Raw genomic sequence first — 19,646 nt, 5'->3', positions numbered from 1 at the left:
TATCAGAGCAATTCATTAAAACCAGTCAATTCGTTTTGAGACGTGATTTAACATTTTTTAGATACATATGACAGTTAAAAAATGTTGCTCACCATCTGGTTCTGTAAGAATGAAGTCACGAAGAAGTTGCTGACTTTTAATACACCCTGAAAGGAGTTCAGGGTGGAGATCAGGAATGAGCCACTCTCTGCTTTTGGAAAACTGGTGGGACAGGCCTTCAGAGAGTAAGATATTTTCAGGAGAAAATTTTATGGACCCAGTTTCTTGCATCTGCTTCTACATAGAAAAGTACTAAAATCATTAACAAAGCCTCGTGCAACTTTCTGCAGAGATGTGTACTGGGTTGCAGGTACCCCTGCTCCAAAATCACTACATACTAACCTCCCCCCTTACCTCTTTGGAGCAGTTCCTCAGAGCTGTCTGAGAGACTGTCTCTTAGGCTATAATCCTCAGTAAGTCCTCAGATAAAACTGAGCTCTCATGTGTGCTTTTATTTTACTAGACATATCCAAAATATCTTTAAACATTTTTAAAGATGGCACAACTAAAATACAAGTTCTAGTTTTTCTTTTTTCTTTTTTTTGCTCAACTAATCTAGCCCACAATAGTGTGTGTGTGCGTGTGCACGCGCGCACACGCATGCACAGACACATATACATAATTTTGAAGGGGCGGTGCTTTTTTATTGAAGTATAGTTGGTATATAATAGTATATAAGTTACAGATGTACAACATAGTGATTCACAAGTTTTAAATGTTCTACTCCATATATAGTTATTGTAGATTATTGACTATCTTACCGGTGTTATACAATATATCCTTGTAGTTTATTTTAAACCTAATAGTTTGCACTCCTTAATCACCTACCCTTATGTTGCCCCCCCTTTCCCTCTCCCCATTGGTAACCACTAGACTCTGTATCTGTGAGTCTGCTTCAGTTTTGTTCTATTCACTAGTTTGTTGTATTTTTTTAGATTTTTCAAATAAGTGATATCATACAGTATCTGTCTTTCTCTGTCTGACTTATTTCACTTAGCATAACAGCCTCTAAGTCCATCCATGTTGTTACAACAGCAAAGGGTCATAATTTTTATGGCTGAATTGTAGTTCATTTTATTTATATGTATACACACACACACACACATATATATATAGATATACATATATATATACACACACACCACATCTTTACCCATTCATCTGTTGGAAAAACAACAATTCTTAAGTTGTTACCATATCTTGACAATTGTAAATAATGTTGCTGAGAACATTGAGCTGCATATATCTTTTCAAATTACTGCTTTTGGTTTTTTTGGATATATACCCAGGAGTGGAATTATTGAGTCATATGGTAGTCTTATTTTTCATTTTTTGAGAAACTTCCATACTCTTTTCCACAGTGGCTGCACCAATATATATTCCCACCAACAGTGTATGAGGGTTCTCTTTTCTCCACATCCTTGCCAACATTTGTTATTTATGTTCTTTTTGATGACAGCTATTCTGACATGTGTGAGGTGATATCTCACTGCAGTTTTGACTTGCATTTCCCTGGTGATTAGCAATGTTGAGCATCTTTTCATGTGCCCGTTAGCCATCTGCATGTCCTCTTTGGAAAAATATCTATCTATTCAGGACTTCTGCTCATTTTTAAATCAATTTTTTTAGATATTCAGTGTTATGAGCTCTTTATATATTTTGGCTATTAACCCTTTATCAGTCATATCGTTTCCAAATATCTTCTCCCATTTAGTAGGTTGTCTTTTCATTTTGTTGACTGTTTCCTTTGCTGTGCAAAAGCTTTTAAGTTTGATTAGGTCCCATTTGTTTATATTTGTTTTTGTTTCCTTTGCCTGAGGAGACAGATCCAATAAAATAGCACTATAATTTATGCCAAAGAGTGTTCTGACTATATTTTTCTCTAGAAGTTTTATGGTATCTGGTCTTATATTTAGGTTTTCTACCTATTTTGAGTTTGTTTTTGAATATGATGTTAGAGAATACAAAGGATCTTTAGACATTTTTAAAGGTGGTACAACCTAAAATACAAGTTTCAATCTTTAAATATCATCCAGGATAAATATTAGCATCTAGGTATAAAGCATATGCAATCTTAATTTTTTTGCAATGTCATAATGTCATAAAAATTAACTTGATTTGTTATTTAAAGGACCATATAAAATGTGTACTAGAGTCATAAAGATACCAGTCTGAGTTCCATTCTATCAGTTTGTAGCTTTGTGATCTTAGGCAAATTATACAACTTCTCTGAGGTTTTGGTTTTGAATTTGTAAAACAGAGGTTATGTCTGCCTAGTGGATTGCTGTAAGGATAAAATATGGTAAGTGTGCGTAAGTTGAACACAATAATTGAGAAATAGTGAACACACAATAAGTTATATTTTGTTCATTTATTTATTCAATACATATTTGTTAAGCATTTGCCCCTCTTCTAGGGTTTAGGGGCAAAAATTAGTAAATATATACATGACAGTGACAAGTTCATGCAGATGAGGATGGGGAGGACCAATGCAGGGTTGGCAATTCAACTTTAAATATGGTGGTCATAGAAGCCTCACTGAACTTTGAGCAAAGACTGAAATGAGATGAGAATAGAAGTTGTGAGAATACATGGGGGTATAGAACTCAGGCAAAACAAAAAGGAAACAGGTATTAGGGCTCTGAGGAAAGAATAGACTAGATATATTTAAGGAGCAATAAGGAGTCACTGGATAGTGGAAACTGAGTGAGAGAAAGAAAGAAGTAGAAACTAATGCTTATTGAGCACTGATACTGTATCAGGAATATTCTAGGTACTTTTTATTTAACTCATTTAATCTTAGAAAAACCCCAGTGATATAGGTGTTATTATCCCCATTATACAGAAGAGGACACTGAGGAGTACAAGGGTTAAATAACATCTGGAAAGTGATGGGACCATCATTTGAACCTAGAAACATCAGGCTTCTGAGCCCATGCGCTGAACTACTGCATGGTGGGAGGTGAAATTAGAAAGACAAGGAAAAGCTAGGCCACTATAAATATGTAAGACTTTGAGATGAGAAGTCACTTGAATGTTTTGGGCACAGGAGTGTCATGATTAGCCTTGACCTTAACAGGATCACTCTACCTATCTTGCTAAGAACGACTTTGGGGGAAAGGACAGAACTGGGGAGAATAATTAGGAACCATTTGTAGTTATAGAAGTGAACAATGGTGTAGCTTAGATCAGAGTGATAATGATGGTGAAAAAATATTTAGAATCTGTCTCTATTGTGAAATTAAAACCAATTGCATTTGCTGAAAGAATGAATGCATGGCATGAAATAATGTATTCAAAGTTAGCTCTGTTTTCTGTCTCAACAATTAGGGGAATGAAGTTGCCGTTAATTGAAATGGGAGGATGAGATGTAGGGGTGAAGGTGAAGAGGCTATATTTAAACATTTTATATTTCAGATCCCTATTCGACATCTAAGGGAGAATGTTAAGTGCATTGTAAGACACACAGGTCTGGATTCTTTAACATATAGTTAATGCTTAAAGCCATGAAACTGGGTGAGATTACTACAAGAAGCCGCATAGATCAAAAAAACTAAAAAAACTAAGTCAAAGGGTATTTCCAACCTTTAGCAGCAGGGTGATAAGGAGGAAGTCGAAATGAGAATGAGAAAGACTGGCTAGTGAAGTAGAAGGAAAACAAGAGGCTTGTGGTCCCATGCATATCTAATGTAATGCTCCTAGGTAGAGTGATTGTGTTAAATGATGCTGAAAGGTCACGTAAGATGAGCACTGAAAATAAAATCGGCCATTAGAGTTAGCAAAATGAATGTCATTTGTAATCCTGAGAATAGTAGCTTTGGGGGAATGCTGGAGGCAATAAAGATACATATATAAAGAGAGAGGGAGAAAGACAGAGACAGAGAAAGGGAAACAAAGACATTTATTGACCACTATTTCAAAAACACTTTACAGTAATTAGGAACATAAACAGGGGAACTAGTGTGATATATGAAATCAAGAGGGATTCCTTTATTTTAAAGATGGCATATTTAATTATTCCATATGGTAAACCATAAATATATACCATATATATACTTACAAATGTATTTTTATGGTGATGTAGATGACTCAGTAAAAAGGGGGAATTGATAATACAGAAGAGAAGGGGAAAACTCCTACGAAGGTGGCCCTGGATAGGTGAAATTAGATGGTATCTAATGTAGTCACGATGAGCTTAGCTTACAGTCACAGAGGATTCATATACAGTAAGAAATGGGAAGAAACAATACATGGAAGCTAATGTAGGGAGATGAGTAGATGTTGGGATGTGTCTCAAATTGACGTTCCGATTGTTTTTATTTACTCAGTGACATAAAAGAAAAGGTATAGATACATATAAAATGGGTCTAGAAAGGAAACACCTAAAAAAATATTATAATTGTCAAGCATAATTAAGAGACCACTTATGGTCAGTAGTTCTGAATTTGACATAATATTTGTCAAAAGAGTATATGTTTTTCTCCAGCTTTGTTCAGATACAACAGCTGTTAACTTTCCACCAAAATCCCTTTCATGTAATCAGGTCAAGTTATACAAATGTCTATCCAGCCTAGACTTTTCTATTTCACAGATTCCCTCTTACAGAGGTGTAGAAATGTGACACCACCTTACCTGGGAGTGTGAGCAGAAGAGATAAAGGAGACTCCTGCCTCAGCTGTTAAAAGGAATGTTATTAAACTACATCTCCGCTCTTTCCAGATTATATGAATTAAGTCATGGTCATGCCTAGTTACCCAACTCTAGTCAGGAAGTAAGGATAACGCTGTAACAATGGGAAAGGAAAAAGGAAACCCACGTCCCTGAATGTCTGCATGGAGTCCAGGCTCGCTGCTTAACTGGACCACTCGTCTTGGTATCTTTAGTTGAGGAAAAAATGAACTTCTCTTTTATTTAGGTCCTTACATTTTCGAGGTTTCTTTATTCAAACAATTTATCCTTTACCCTAGCTAACAGTCAAGTTAGGATACAAGTTAAAACATGAGTTTAGTTTTAACCAGATTTGGAGTCTTGCTAAGATATTACAACAAAGCAAGGGAGGCAACATTCCTCAGAGTGTATGTATGGGAAGATTTATAATGATTAACCATGAAATTTAAGTTCTGTGAGAAAGGAAGTAAGAACATCAGTGAGGGATAGTGAATGGGAGAAAAATTAAGCGACATAGGGTCAAAGCATTGTGGGAGTTAGGTTTCAGAGTCAGAGAGTCGAGAGAGAGAGGAGTTTGTGGTGGAGAATGGAATACTTGATATTGGAATTATGGAAAGATGCAATATTTATAAGGACAAAGCTTAGATCATGACCTTAATGTTACTGAAGTCGAGGTAGAGTGACTAAGAAAAACAACCCAAGAGAAGAGAGTATAAGAATGAGCATAAATCTAGGTACTGAAAAAAGCTAGAATTATGACAGAAGCAGTGTCAGGGACAGTGACATTAATCCAGGAGATAACATTTCCAAAGAATAAGAGGGAATGTCCCAAGGATTGCTAAATGATTTCAAAGATGATTTTATTATGTGTTTATGCTTAATCCCAGTTAATTTAATTGTTTCAAACTTCACACCATGGTGTTCTTGATAATGTATCTTTGACTTCATCCCAGAAGCTGAGCACTAAGGATATTCCACAGCAGAGAGATAGGCTACATTGTTCATATTATTACAACTGTGTGATAAAGACAAATGTTGGATTTTGAAGATGTTGCAATTTGTTGAAATAACAAACATTCATTTTTCTAGCTGGTGTTCTGAAGCTTTTTTTTTTTTTTTTTAGCCCAAAGCAAATGCCACTGTCAGCAAGCTAAAGAGAATCATTTGTATCACAGCAGGAAACAGAAGAGATAACAAAAGAACAGTGAAAGCCAACTACAACCTCCTTTTCTGTGATCACTCTCCTTTCATAGCTAGACTTCAGTAATTAAAGAAAGCCTGCCTTATTTATTGGATGCCTTGGAAAAGCAATTCAAGGGGGAAAAAATGTAGCTTAAGGAAAAATTGGGTTTTAGTTAATCTGAAATATTAGGTACTTAAAACAACATTGTAATTGAATACTTTTAGAGAGCAATGGAGCATCCATTTTTATGACAACTTTCTGGTAACTGTTTTTCAGAAAATGCTAGCATCTTTTTCACTGAAAAATACACTAATCTTTTTTTCCTTCATTTTGAAACACCTCAAAGTAGAAACGTGTTTGATTTTCCTCCTGAGATCTGGGGACAATTTCATAACATATCCAGAGAAGGAAGATTTGAAATGTGGGTGTGATCTTGATTTGAGGGAAAGTCTAGAAATTAACATGTTTGGGGTGCAGATAGTATGGATGGTTCTTCCATTCCTTTGTTCTCTAAGGAATGGTTGCATCAGACAATATCCTCTGTTGGAAAGTATCATCAGCTATCAAATAACACATATATGTGCAAAGGTAAAGATGATTAATAATATATATATCAAATGAAGATCCTTTATAATCTAACAAGCCCCCATCCTTAGAACTAAACTGAGTTAACAGACTGGTGTATATTAACTTAAAATTGGACTTAAAAACTATACTTTAACTTAGATTAATTAATATATATAAAGTATGTAACCTAAATTAAGCACAACAATAAACTTAACACTTGTAGAAGACTCAGAAATCAAAGAAACAATTATTATATAAACTTGTAGTTCCATGTGTTAAAAAAAGTCAACAGGCTTAAAATGGTGTCACTTGTGCTAAGCTCACATCACCAAACTGAGAAATAGCAACTAGCTTAATTACAGTTTCAACCTGTCCCAGAAGTGGAATTTTAAACCAGTCCATCTGGAATTACCTGGTTAGCACTAGTGAGGTAATCTGCCGGACAGTCCCCTGCCTTTTGCCAAAGGAAGGTGACCTTGCCTATAATAACCCACTCTTTGCTAGTAACTTCCTTGTCCCAGCGTTTCTTACCTGAAAAAAATCCTCCACTATGTACACTTCTTGGAGCCCCTTTATATTTGCTAGATGGGATGCTGCCCAATTCATAAATCACTGAATAAAGTCAATTAGATCTTTAATTTATTCAGTTGAATTTTTTTTAACACCTGTCTATCCCCGATAACCTTAGCTGTTCTCTTAAAGACAACATGGAATACTGATTTAAGCTTATTTTTTAAATTATTCTTTTGTTTTGTTTTTTACATCTTTACCATATATATATATATCCATAAATATCACTTTTAGTTCTGTTTGTTTTCCTATGATCTCCTTTTTTAATAGCAAAAATGTGACTTATTCTAATAGTTATCTATCGTGTGTAACTGCTGTTGCTTCACTCTAAATACCACTTAATTTTCATTTTTTTTAATCTACTGTAGTGTATTTATTCATTCTCTTGTTTTAGAAGCAGACAGGGTAGTGGGTCCCTGGAGAAAGAGAACTGGGCATGGCTTTCTTGACATAAGAGAAGTCATTTTGACCTAAGCCAGTTTGTGATCTAAACTTGGCCACAATGCTTATCCTTGAATAATCCTGTCCTTGAACAGGTCTCAGTAATTAATGGTCTTGAAGGGACAAGGAATGTAGGAACAAATGACTGTTATCAGGCAAGAGAAGTAACAACAGCAAAGATATCAGTTGTAAAGACTCCCAGTTCTGTTTCAGTCAGAAAGATTAACCTGAAGCGCTCAACCACCAGATCAATTGGAACCTAAAAGATAATGATTGTGACCTTTTCTGAGCCTTGTGATGTCAGTCAACTAAAGCTTGGACTCTGTTGACCTTTGCCCAAATTCTATGACATCATCCAAGCCCTTTCATGAATATGCATGTACCCTTAGCTTAGAACTTCCCCAGTTTTGTTACTGGGGAGACACTGCTTTGGAAAAGATCACCCATGTTCTCCTCACTTGCTGCAAGTAATAAATCCTTCCTTCTCCCACTCTTTGGCTTGGTTGTGTCTTTTGGGTCAACAACCATCAAGAGGTGAACTCAGTTTTCAGGTAACAGTTGAGCATTTGGGTTAGATTTTCATTTGTTTTGCTGTTACAAACTCAATCATTACTGTGTTTGTCTTCTGGTGTCCATGTGCAAGAGTTTCTGTAAAGTGTGTACGTTCAATCAAAAGGATGGGTAAATTATATAATTTGAAATGTAGAACTTTACAAAAGATAACAAGTAATTTTACAAATTGTTTTTAATAATGTTACTTCTATCAGTACTGATATCACAGTTCCCATTACATCACATATTTGAAAAAATTTGGTATTATCAGACAATTAAAATTTTTACCAATCTATTGGATTTATAGTCATCTTACTGTAGTTTTAATTTTTATTTCCCTGTTTATTACTGCAGTTTAAACTTTTAAAAATATATTCTGCCATCCATGTCATTACCATCACTTTTATTGGCTTGATTTCTTAGGAATTTTAGGAGTAATTTCTCAATGCTAATCCTTCATGAGATACATAAAAAATATTTTTCCTAGTGTGTGATCTGTTTTTTAATTTGGAGCCCAAACACATGGCATAATGATGTCTATGTTTAAGTAAATAAAAATAGCTACTAAGATTCTATAAAACAAGAGACATAAAAATAGAGCAATATTAAAAGACAAACAAAAATAAACTCAAATCCTAGGAAAGAAAAATAAATTGATTTTAAACTACTTATCTGAATGCTAAACCAGTAAAAATTCACAGTAGAAAAAATTGGTAAACAAGTTTTTCAATCTAAATAAAGTAAATAGAGTATAGTACAGAAATGGGGACTATTACACAGAACATGAGATGTGAAGAATGGCTAAAAAGTTTCAACGTAAAAGTAATTGAGCTTCTAGAAGAAAGAAAACATCATAATGAGGAGGTAATATTCAAAAAGACAGTGGCTGGGCCTTTTCCAAAATTCAAGCAATGAATCCTTGAAGTCTGGAATCTCTTGTTGGGAACCCTTTTGCTAAGAGATCTTGCTAATTTTGTAAAGCGCCGAAGAAGCAGAAAGAACCACATGGTTTTACAACTGTGTAGGAGCTTAGAAATTATCGAGTTCCAAGTCCTCTCTCTGTTAGTGACTGTCATAGATGTTGAGATGGCCAGGTCCACTGGATTCAGGTATTTAGAACCAGGACTGGACAACTTCAGGAGTTTCTGCTTATGTTGACTTCAACAATGTGAATTGCGTTGGCTAGTCAATGCACTGGCTCATCAGTCTCAAGGAATGCCCAAAGTCATACTCTCAAGATTTAAAAACAGTGCCAGAGATATAACTCATGTCGCTATCTCATTCTCCTAAAAGAACGTTGTCTTCTTAAAGGCCGTAAATATTAACCAGATATAGTTTTAAAAAATTAGATTGAAATCTTACCCTTGGTGACAAAAAGTAATTTTGAGGGGGAGGTATATTATAGCTCAAGTGGTAGAGCACATGCTCAGCATGCATGAGGTCTCAGGTTCAATCCCCAGCACCTCCTCTAAAAATAATAAGTAAATAAATAAACCTAATTACATCCCTCCACCAAAATATAAAATAAAATAATAATTTTGGAAGAAAAGAATCATGATTTATCTCCATCCCTCTTATTCTTACCTTTGTCAGTTGAAGCCTTGTTTGAAACAGACCACAGATTTATTAAGCCTCTAAGTCCTAGGTGAGGAAGTCCAAGCTTATAAGTGGAAAAACTATCAGTGCTGTTGATTGGGTCACCCAGCCCCAGAGAATGACTCAATATGTTATTTCTCAGGACTGTCTCCAGACCTGGCCCATGGAGGTGTCTCCTTTCTTTCAGAAAAGGAAGAAGTTCTGCCTGAGTTTCAGCAGACATGATATTTTGTTGTTTTCTCAATAACTGAGAAATCGAAGAGACAAATTACTAACTCAAAAAGAAAAGAGCAATTTAATTCTGAAACTGGTGGCAGAGGTTAGAAAGGCATGGAGAAATGAACATTTTTTTTTCTGACGTTGTCTGATCCATCTTCATGATGGCTCTGTGTAAGGTTTTGGATCTCTACTTTGCTATAGGTCTTGTTCACAAGATAAAAAGATAAATCATTTTTTCTCTCTGTTGTAGGTCTCCATCATGCCTAAGTCTCTCTTAGTTTCTTAAGCCTGATTTTCCTTCTCCAGATGTACCAGAGACAATTATATAAAAAGGGGACATCAATTTTATGATTGAAGGGCTCAGCTTTAGCCACCAAACACCAAAGTTTTTGGTCACTTTGGGCTATTATTGATGGGAGAGGTGGAAGAGATCTTACCCTTGTTCCTAAGCTACGGACCAATTTTAAATACCTTATGTAACTTAAATAACCTTAGCATTTTGTAAAGTCTTTAGGACATACTTCTTTGTCACCCAACTTCCATATTGAAGTTCAAATTAAAACTAGTTAAATAAGAAGGGAGGGCAGAGTTCCTTTATCCTTTGTACTCTGTAACTTTGAACTTGAAACCAAATGCAGTTGCCTGGTGTCTGCTTGCTGTAAGGTACCCTCCGAGGCAAAGTCGTTCAAATGACTGGTTTTCCAGGTTACTTCTTAATGGTCCTGCCTAACCTCTTTCACCCAGGCTGCACGGCCTTTGTACGATTGGTTTAATGAGTATATCCTCTAATTGCCCCCTGAGGTGACTTTTCATCTAGAACACTAAGGATTTTAAGAGGTTAGTCAAGCTTTTGATCTAAAATCTGTCCTTGAATTAAGAATGTGTGTTTCCTGCTCTATATATTATTTATTCATTTCCAATAGGATGACTCCTGATGGAAACTTTTGAAAAATTGTTTTCATTATTGAAGAGCAAAGCATGTTTTTCCCCCCTCGGTTGTAGTGTGTTTTCTTTATTTTTTATGTTATTTTGCGTTTATGATTCTTACCTCCTGGTTCTATAGGACAAACAAGCAGGCAGGCAGATAGCTAGTGAAAAATATTTACTCAGCACACATCAAAAGCCTGGCTCTGTTTTACTGCAAGGACTCAGACAATAATCACAAAAATTAATAAGAAGAACATTTTAGACACTGGGAGGGGCAACAAAGAAAATAAACAGAATAATGACATAGTGATGGGACTGAGGGGGTGTGACTTGGGGTAGGGAATTCACTGAAGCCCTTCCGAGAAAATTGGCATTTAAACAACATCCTAACTGATGAGATAGATGCAGCTATATGAAAAATCTAAGAGGAAAAGAGGGAAGAAAGCAGAAGGAAAATCAGAGAGGTTCAGATTATGTAATATCTTGAAGACTGGCAAAGAATATAGGATTTCATTCTATTTCATTGGGAAATAACAAGAAGTGAGTCATAGTTTATAAAGTGTGACTACTTTCTGAAGAAAGGTAACTAATCTCCAAGAGAAAAACAGCTGGACACTAACGCAGTAAAGACCAATTTCATTCAGTAACTGCCACAGTTGGAGGAGGAGGCTTCTGCCATAAGACAACTGAGCTCAATTCCAAACACAGCAAAGACAGCTGGGGGTTAAGAGCCAACAAGCCAAGTGAGAAAGTCAGTGGGAGGAAAATCACTAAGAGGAGACCTCAAGAATAAGGAGATTCTTGCTGAACTGATCTAAGGAGATTCTTGCCAAAGACCTGCCAAGGTCTTACATGTCAAAGTAGGGGATGGTGAACTTGATCAGATATCAAGAGTGTTCAGGTACCAAGGGCAAGCGTTCTTGTTCAGCTGACTTATCAAGGTTCTTTGCTAAAACTGGCTTCAGCAGGCCAAGGACAGGGCCCAGGGATGAGACTCAGTCTGAAACAGGGCTCAGAAGAGACTGCCTAGTTCTGTTAGAAGGGTCTTTGTCAGAATCTTTGGCAGAGAATGTACGTTAAGGGAGCTAAAGAGTCAAGGCAGGGAAACCTATTAGGAGACTCTTACGTTAGTCTAGATGAGAGATGTTCGTAGCTTTAGCAGAGGAAGTGGGAAGAAATGGTTGTTTGGGGATATCATTTTTAAGGGAAACCTGAGTGAACTTACCATCACAAAGGAGTGAAACCAGCAAGCTCGTGCATCCTCCTTAGCTTTTAGGCTGAGCAACTGGATGGAAATGGTGTCAATTACAGAGACAGATAGATTTGCAGAGGGATGGCGGGCATGGGGTGTGCAGGTCGATCAGTTGTCCTTTGTGGCCAGGCAATGTCAGAGATACTGTCCAATGACTCAATTAGGTGCTAAATGGATAGCTCAGTCTAACCCAGTGAAGGGTTAGAGCAGGGCTGCGGATGCCGAGAGCCTTCGGGAGCTATGGGTGGAAAGCCAGGGAACTAGAGGGAATCAATTGAGTAACAGACAGAAAGTGATGCAGTTTCCCCTGCACTTGGCTCCTCAAGAATCAAGAAAGTCCTCGGAAACCCCCATAGTAAATATTTTGACATAATCACCATTTAGGGAATGTATACAGAATGATTTAAGAGGCTGGTACATTCTATACGGTTGTACAGTGCAAAGTGGCCACTTTGTCTTCTTCTGGAGGGAAGAAGCATTGAATATCTACTCTACCATGACCTACAACAGAGTTTCTAATAACTTTCCCATTCAATGATCTCCATGAAGTAGTTATCATTTTCTTTTGATAGGAGTAAACCGAGAAATGTGACAACTTTCTGATGATAACACCGCCAGGTCGGGATCTGAACCCACGTTTGTCTGGTTAAAAAGCTTGTGCAGAGCTCATTAAAATTTTTTTCTCTTGAATCCTATGCAGATGGAAATAAATTAATACCACCCCCAGAACACAGAATCAAAATTCTCAGTGATTTGTTCCCTCAAGTATAAATAGCTAAAGCAAAGATCCACAGAGCAGAAGGGACTAGCTTTAAACTGAGTTTTTAATTCCGGTGAATCCCTCCCTCCAAGGCTTTCTATCCTGCCCCAAGTTTCCTTGATGTGGCCAAAGAAGTTGGAAACATGAAATGGAAGGTGATGGTGATAAATTGAAAGTTTTACTATAGTTTAAGACCCATCTTGGAGACACATATGTCCTTTTCAATGAATGATGACTTTGGTTATTCAGAACAAAATGCCTGATTTCACTGTTTTATGTCTCATTATGCTGCACATTAAGGAGCTACATATGGGCGCTTGTTTTGTCAGAGTTTGGAGAACTTGGCCAACCACTGTGCTGTTATTGTATGTCTCAGCATCCTTTTCTCAAAGGTATATAAGGGGACTGACATTTACTTTGGCTTCATAATCAATTGATAGTTTGTATAATCGACTTCTGTTCCCTAGAACTGCCTCTCCTGTTAAGAGCTTCTGACCTCCATGTGTCTTTGTCATTCTCCTGGAAGAGTCAATACACATTTCTTCAAATAACACAGCTTGAGGGGTGTGTGTGTGTGTGTGTGTGTGTGTGTATGAAGGAATGGGAAGCTTAACTCAATAACACATCTAAATTTTTGTTTTTAACCCAATCCATTAGTTGCTTTGATACAGATACAGATTATATATATGTAAATCATGTGAATAGTAAAGTAGTAGTCATTTGAATGTCACAAATCAGCTCATGTCAGGCCTGCCTGCTAATCAATTTGAGGACAGTATGGAGGGTCTTACTCAGGTTGTCCTGAGGCACATCACCCATGATTGAGTCCTAAGATGACAGAGTAGGAAGTTTTTAACTGGAAATAATTATGTTTTGCTAAGGCCCTTGGTATAATGAAAACTCTATGTGTTAAGTGTTAAGTCATTTTGGTGCTAAACGTTCCGTTAAGAATGGAAGGGATGTGTGTGGGAGTCGTGATGAATATGACGACACTTATGTGCTCAGTATTGCTGATGGGCAGTCAGAAAGCCAATATCAGCAGACTCTCAAAAGCAACTAATTTGGCTTGGTTGTCATCGCCAGGCACCAATGGGAGCAGTGTCCACATCGGTCAGCAGCGTCAAAGTGCCAGCTTGGCTCTGACATAGGGCAAAGCTGTGGAAGATACCAGAAGTAGCTCAGGGCTTTCCATCTACACTGTACAAAGACTCTCTGGTAGATTTCCAAAACTTTGACAAATTTGATGATGATCTGAATTCCTACAAAAGATAGAAATAGAGCCAGTGAAGTACTTTTTGTGAATATTATTGTCTATATTTAATCATAGAAAACAAGTGGTCTGGAAAACACAAATGACTTAAGTGTGCCCAAGGCCATCACACTTTGTACCAAGTATATTTATTATATAAACTGAAGTCCAGTAACCAAGAAATTGAAAACAGGAAATCACCTTGCATGAAGCAAAATCATCCATGTAACGAAGTTTATTAAATGTTCAGGAAGATATAAAGAGACAAAGGTGACTTTACAATTTAATCATTGAAATATTAGCTATTTCAGTTCTTAAAAAAGAGTTCTATATGATTTCCAGAATTAGTAGAGGTCCATTTTTGGTTACTGTCTCCATCTTTTCTTCACTCTGCCTTCTTCTAAGGGCCTACTCATCTTTTTATTATATCTTCAAACTCACTTCTATCCTTTACCAAATCTCACCATTAGATCTCTCTCTGGACATCTAAGGACACAGTAGAATTAATGTTTATAAAGCTGTATCTCATTAAGATCTTAAACATGGGTTTTTAACTTCTAAATTCTGTCATAAAAGAGAGGGGTTTTTGTTTCTTTTACTTTATGTAAAAGGCAATCTTATTTTGTATAATGAGATAAAATGGAGAAAAACATAAATATTGGAGACATGAAGACTCAAGATAGAGTCAAATTAGGATTCTGATGTTTTTGTGTCTTTATCAAGAAAAAGTTATTTAATATTTCTCTTAATCCATTTCAATGAAATAAGGATAAAATAACTTTTCATTTGGGTATTATGAAGAACAAAAAGGTGAGGAAATCAGTAAATAAATGTTAATTTCAGTCTATTGCCCTTTCTTCCTCAATTTACAAGTGTATAAACTGAGGTCCAAAGGAGTGATACAAATTTCCTAAGATTCCTATTTTTTTTTTCTTTTATGTACTTTAATTTTGCTTTCCCATCTCTGCATTACCTGCCTTGCCAAAAAAGAAAAAAAAAGGCTGGTGAATTTCTGGCTAGTTGGGGTCAATGTCCCGTACATCTCATCAAGATCGTAGACATGCAGTCCATGGGGTCAAGAAGCCACTGCAGGGCAAGTCACCCTAACAAAATTCCAGCTTATTCACAGGGATAAAAAAAAAGAAAGAAAGGAAGGGAAGAAAGGAAGGAAGGAAAGAAGGAAATACATACACACATACATTAATTAAACTTAGTTTATAAAGAATTAGGATACTTCGAATGCGTAAACACAGGAAAATGTTTCAAACATCATGATTATCTCTGACCTACCTATAATTTTAAATTTCTGTTTTCAACCACTCCACGAATCTCTAGAAAATTTAACAGGCGTGTGTTCATTTGTGTACTAATTTGTACTCTCTACCAAAATAATTTCTGATTTTCCTCTGACTGTGGAAAAAAAAAAAAAAAAAGGAAGAAAAAAAAGAAAAGGGGCTGTCGGGCATTTTCTTACTTTCAGGAAATAATTCTGATGTAGTTTACCACAAAATAAATTCTCACAATATTTTAGAAGTCACACCTCAAGCAAAAATTATTTTTCTCTTACAAATTTTAAAATTTGAACATATTTTTTACTCCCCTTTGAGGGTGACAAACATTGCCTGATCTTTTGAATGAGGTGGGGTAGGATTGGGTGGGTCTGTAACAACCCTGTACATGTCCCTCAGAGGTGTACGCAAAGAACAACTTACACTTTCAGTTATTATGAAACCTTATGTCAATCATATAACTAGACATATAATACAACCTTGGGACTCACATGGATAAGTTTTTCCATTGGGAAAAACAAATTTTACCAAGTCCAAACTTGTTCTGCTCACCAATGACAGGTCAATAAATTGGGAGACAAGGTGTTGGGGCAAGGAATAATGACTTTATTTGGAAAGCTGACAGACCGAGAAGATGGCAGACTAATGTCCTGGAGAACCATCTTTCCCCCAGTCAGAATTCAGTCTCCTTTTGTAATAAAAAGGGGAGGGGGTGTGGTTGTTACAAACTCCTTGCAGCTGTCCACGTGGGTCAGATCATGGTGTCCCTGAAAACCTCCAACAAAACAAATGTTATTTTCTAGTCTGCAAATTTTTATCTTTATATAAAGTGAAAAACATTAATATCCTTAAAGGTCACAGACTTGAGAATAGGCTCTCCTGTATATTTCAGGCTATAGGCAACATTCTTTTACAAAAGGTACAAAACCAGCATGACTAACCCCAGGAAACAGAGCACAGGGTTAAAGCCAAAGAAACAGATCTAATATGGAGTCAGATTTGTTCTTTTCTATTACACAAGAAGAACTGATGTGGGTTCAAAAATGTGATGAAGTCAAATTCATAAAACTTTAGAAGTTGCAAAATAAAACATTCTCTTTCTTTACATATACAACAATAGTTTGCTTTTTCCTTCTTCTTCTTCTTCAAGTTTAGTCTGAGTTGATTTAGAGGTAGACTACAAGAAAAGTTCACCTTAGGCTGTCAAAAATAGTGTAAGCAGTAAAACTCCATGTCTGTATCCTCAGTGGAGAGTGGGGTCAGAGATAAACCACGGCAGGTAAAATTGAAGCAAGTTTATGTTCCTGGTTAATTCTCCAACAAAAGTGGGGACACAGGGAGAGCACCACCCAGGGGCATCTCTCTGGGTTTAGGTTAGTGGTAAATCACAACACGGATTCAACCTTTCCCTTACTGGATGCTTCAAAACTGACAAAATCAGGTTAATGTGAACATCAAGGTCAACCACAAAAGGAAAAAGCTTTCACAAAAGGGAAGTCTAAGGTAGAAGAATATTTAATGATAGCAAACAATGGTTGTTGGTCCACTGCACACACGTGCAACCTTGAGTGTCTTAGTATATCTGGCAGAACACCTCTTTTCCACCCACATCTTACCCTTTACCCCCCAAATGTCACCATTGTTCCTAATTCACTAAAAAATGGCTTTACAAATAGCTATTTTAAAATGTTGCTATGTGAAATATCCTTTCTTATCCTTCAAAAAGAAAGATGAATTATAACTATAATACTTTGTTAAAACTTGATTGTTGAAATGATAATAAATCATATGCTGAGTGTTTATTCTGGTATGAATCTGGCAAGTAATTGAAGTAAAAGTATGTACCCAAATATTGACAAATTTATTTTTCCTCATAGAATAAAATGTGCAGGAAACACATTCATGCTTTAAAAAAGAATAATACAAGATTCTGTAAAGATTTCTGTTCTGTGTGTGAAGATTCAGGTTGTCTCATATCTTCATTTATTAACGTTTTTAGAAGAAGAAGAATAGGATTTATTAAGTGCAAAGAAACTGTTTAAAACATTTGTAAAATTGTTATAGTAGATTTCTTTGCAAAAAATTTTGAATGGTTTAATTTCTTGACAGCGACACTAATCAGTGTTGCTGGAAATCTTAGCTCTGATGGCTGCTAAGAATGTACCAAATGTCATGTCACCTTGCCTGCACCTCTCTTCCCACTCCTCCAGCTCCCCAGGAGGGCATCAGATCATTGTAAATCTAACACAATATTCTGCACAAAGCATTGTAGCAAGCTGGTCTATGAGATTATGTCTCTGAAGTCCTCAGTTCTGAGATTCTTCTAGGGAATGACCTCAAGGAGCAAATACATTGTAATCACTTACTTTATACAAGAGGATACATGAGGTTAAAGGTGGTGCCAAGCCTGTTGTTCTGTAGTTAACTAAAGCCAGAGTAAGAAAGAGCATGCTTGTACTGCACCACGTGCAAAGGAGATTGGAGAAAATAAAGCATATCTTGAAAGAGGTTAAAGTTTTACAGACTAAAGCTGTTCTGGAAAACCTTTTGCTAGAATTCTCTACATATGAGAACAAATCTTACAGTTAGCATCCTCACTGAAGTTATGTCTAATTGTAAAGAATTCAAGAATGGCAAACTAAGTGAAGAGGTGAACTTTCTTTCATCAGTTCTCACAAATACAGAAAAGTAAAGAAAAGGAAGACAATGCAACTCAGGGAAATCCATGAGTGGTCTCTCACCAGCCAGCAGTGTCTCCTACCTCTGCAGTCACAGATGTAAATATGTAATTTTCAGAAGGCAACCCAGGATATGTGTACAGGTGCTTCTGCATACATGGGTCTATATGTATACATGCTTATAAGTATATTTTATTTTTAGATTTGCAGTAACTGTTACATAAATCTTTAAGGAAACAGCAGCATTAAAAATAAAAAGACTAAAAGGCTAGCTTGATTTGGCCACAATTTATGTAAATATTTCACAGACTTTGAAGATTTGCCTCATTCGTGACTTCAAACTCCTTCACTCTACCAAATTCGACTACTCATTAGCTGAGTGAACCAAGGCAGGTATTTCCACTGAATTGGGCAAATTGTGATTTGAACAAATTTCCATTAGCCTTTAGGAAGAAATCACAAAACTGACTTTCATCTGTGGGCTAAGACTGGATGTGAAAAATTTCCCAGAGAAAGGAAAGAAAAAAAGATTGCAAGTTGTGAGCATAAAGCTGAAAATCATTCAGGATATTTAACATGGAATATAATTTAATCAGGCCCTAATGAAAGCCATGTCAGCTCTAATACACATAATACGTTTCTTACACACTTTTGTATTGTACTCAGTATCTATCCTTAAACAGTGATAAAGGGATGAGCAGCACCAAGAATATCATTTAGGTTGAAGCTGGGGTGTCCAAACCACTTAAATGTTTCTTCAAGCAAGATTTCAGTCCTCCCAAACCAATCTTCCAACACAAGTTTCATGAACACAAAGACACTTAATAAGTATAACTGAATGATGATTAACTTCCTAAATTACTAGCTAATTAATCTGCTGTGAATTTAATTGATGAAGTCAGACCTCCAAGTCAGAAGCTAGTAGGGTGGGCAGTATCAAATTAATTCCTCTTAAAAAACTGGAAAGCTAGAACTCTCCTATTAATTCATGCTAAATATAACTGATTAGAGACAAATATTTTGAAAATGTACAGGCCATTTTGTCCTTTGGTTTTCCTTTACTACTCAATAGTCAAAGTGTCAGTTCATTCTACTTTTAATGGAATCCGACAATCAAGAGTTTATTTTTAAGTACTATGGGCTTAGAGATATAATTTAAAGGTTCTGCAATTTAGCCATGCAAAATATTTTTGAAAAAAAAAATCAGTTTAGCCAGAAGAGGCTGTGTGTGATGTGATCTGCTGGGAAATCAACATGAACAAAATACTTGTCCAAGATTACACACTTTAAGAAGGGCCAAAATTAAGTCCTAATATTATGTATCAGACTGAATTGATGGTTTGGTCTTCTGTCGTGAAAGTTATAATTAATAAAACATAAATAACTACCATTTGTTGAGCATATACTATGTCCCAGGCAATGCTGGGCGTATTATGTGTAATTTGCAAAACTCTTTGGATATTAGTGAAAACGTTTTATAAATGAAGAAATTGAACAACAGAGAAGTTAATTGCCCATGATTATAGAACAATAATTTAAAACCAGATATATGTAACTGCAAGGTCTGAAATTTTTGTGTATTTCTTAGTCCCTCAAAAGCAAAACGGAACATAACAAAGCAAAATAAAGCAAAACAAATAAAAATGAAAACATACA

The sequence above is a fragment of the Camelus ferus genome, chromosome 2, assembly GCF_009834535.1.
Source record: "Camelus ferus isolate YT-003-E chromosome 2, BCGSAC_Cfer_1.0, whole genome shotgun sequence".
Taxonomy (NCBI): Eukaryota; Metazoa; Chordata; class Mammalia; order Artiodactyla; family Camelidae; genus Camelus; species Camelus ferus.
The sequence above is the reverse complement of the archived record's forward strand: the minus strand, read 5'-3'. Positions refer to the sequence as shown.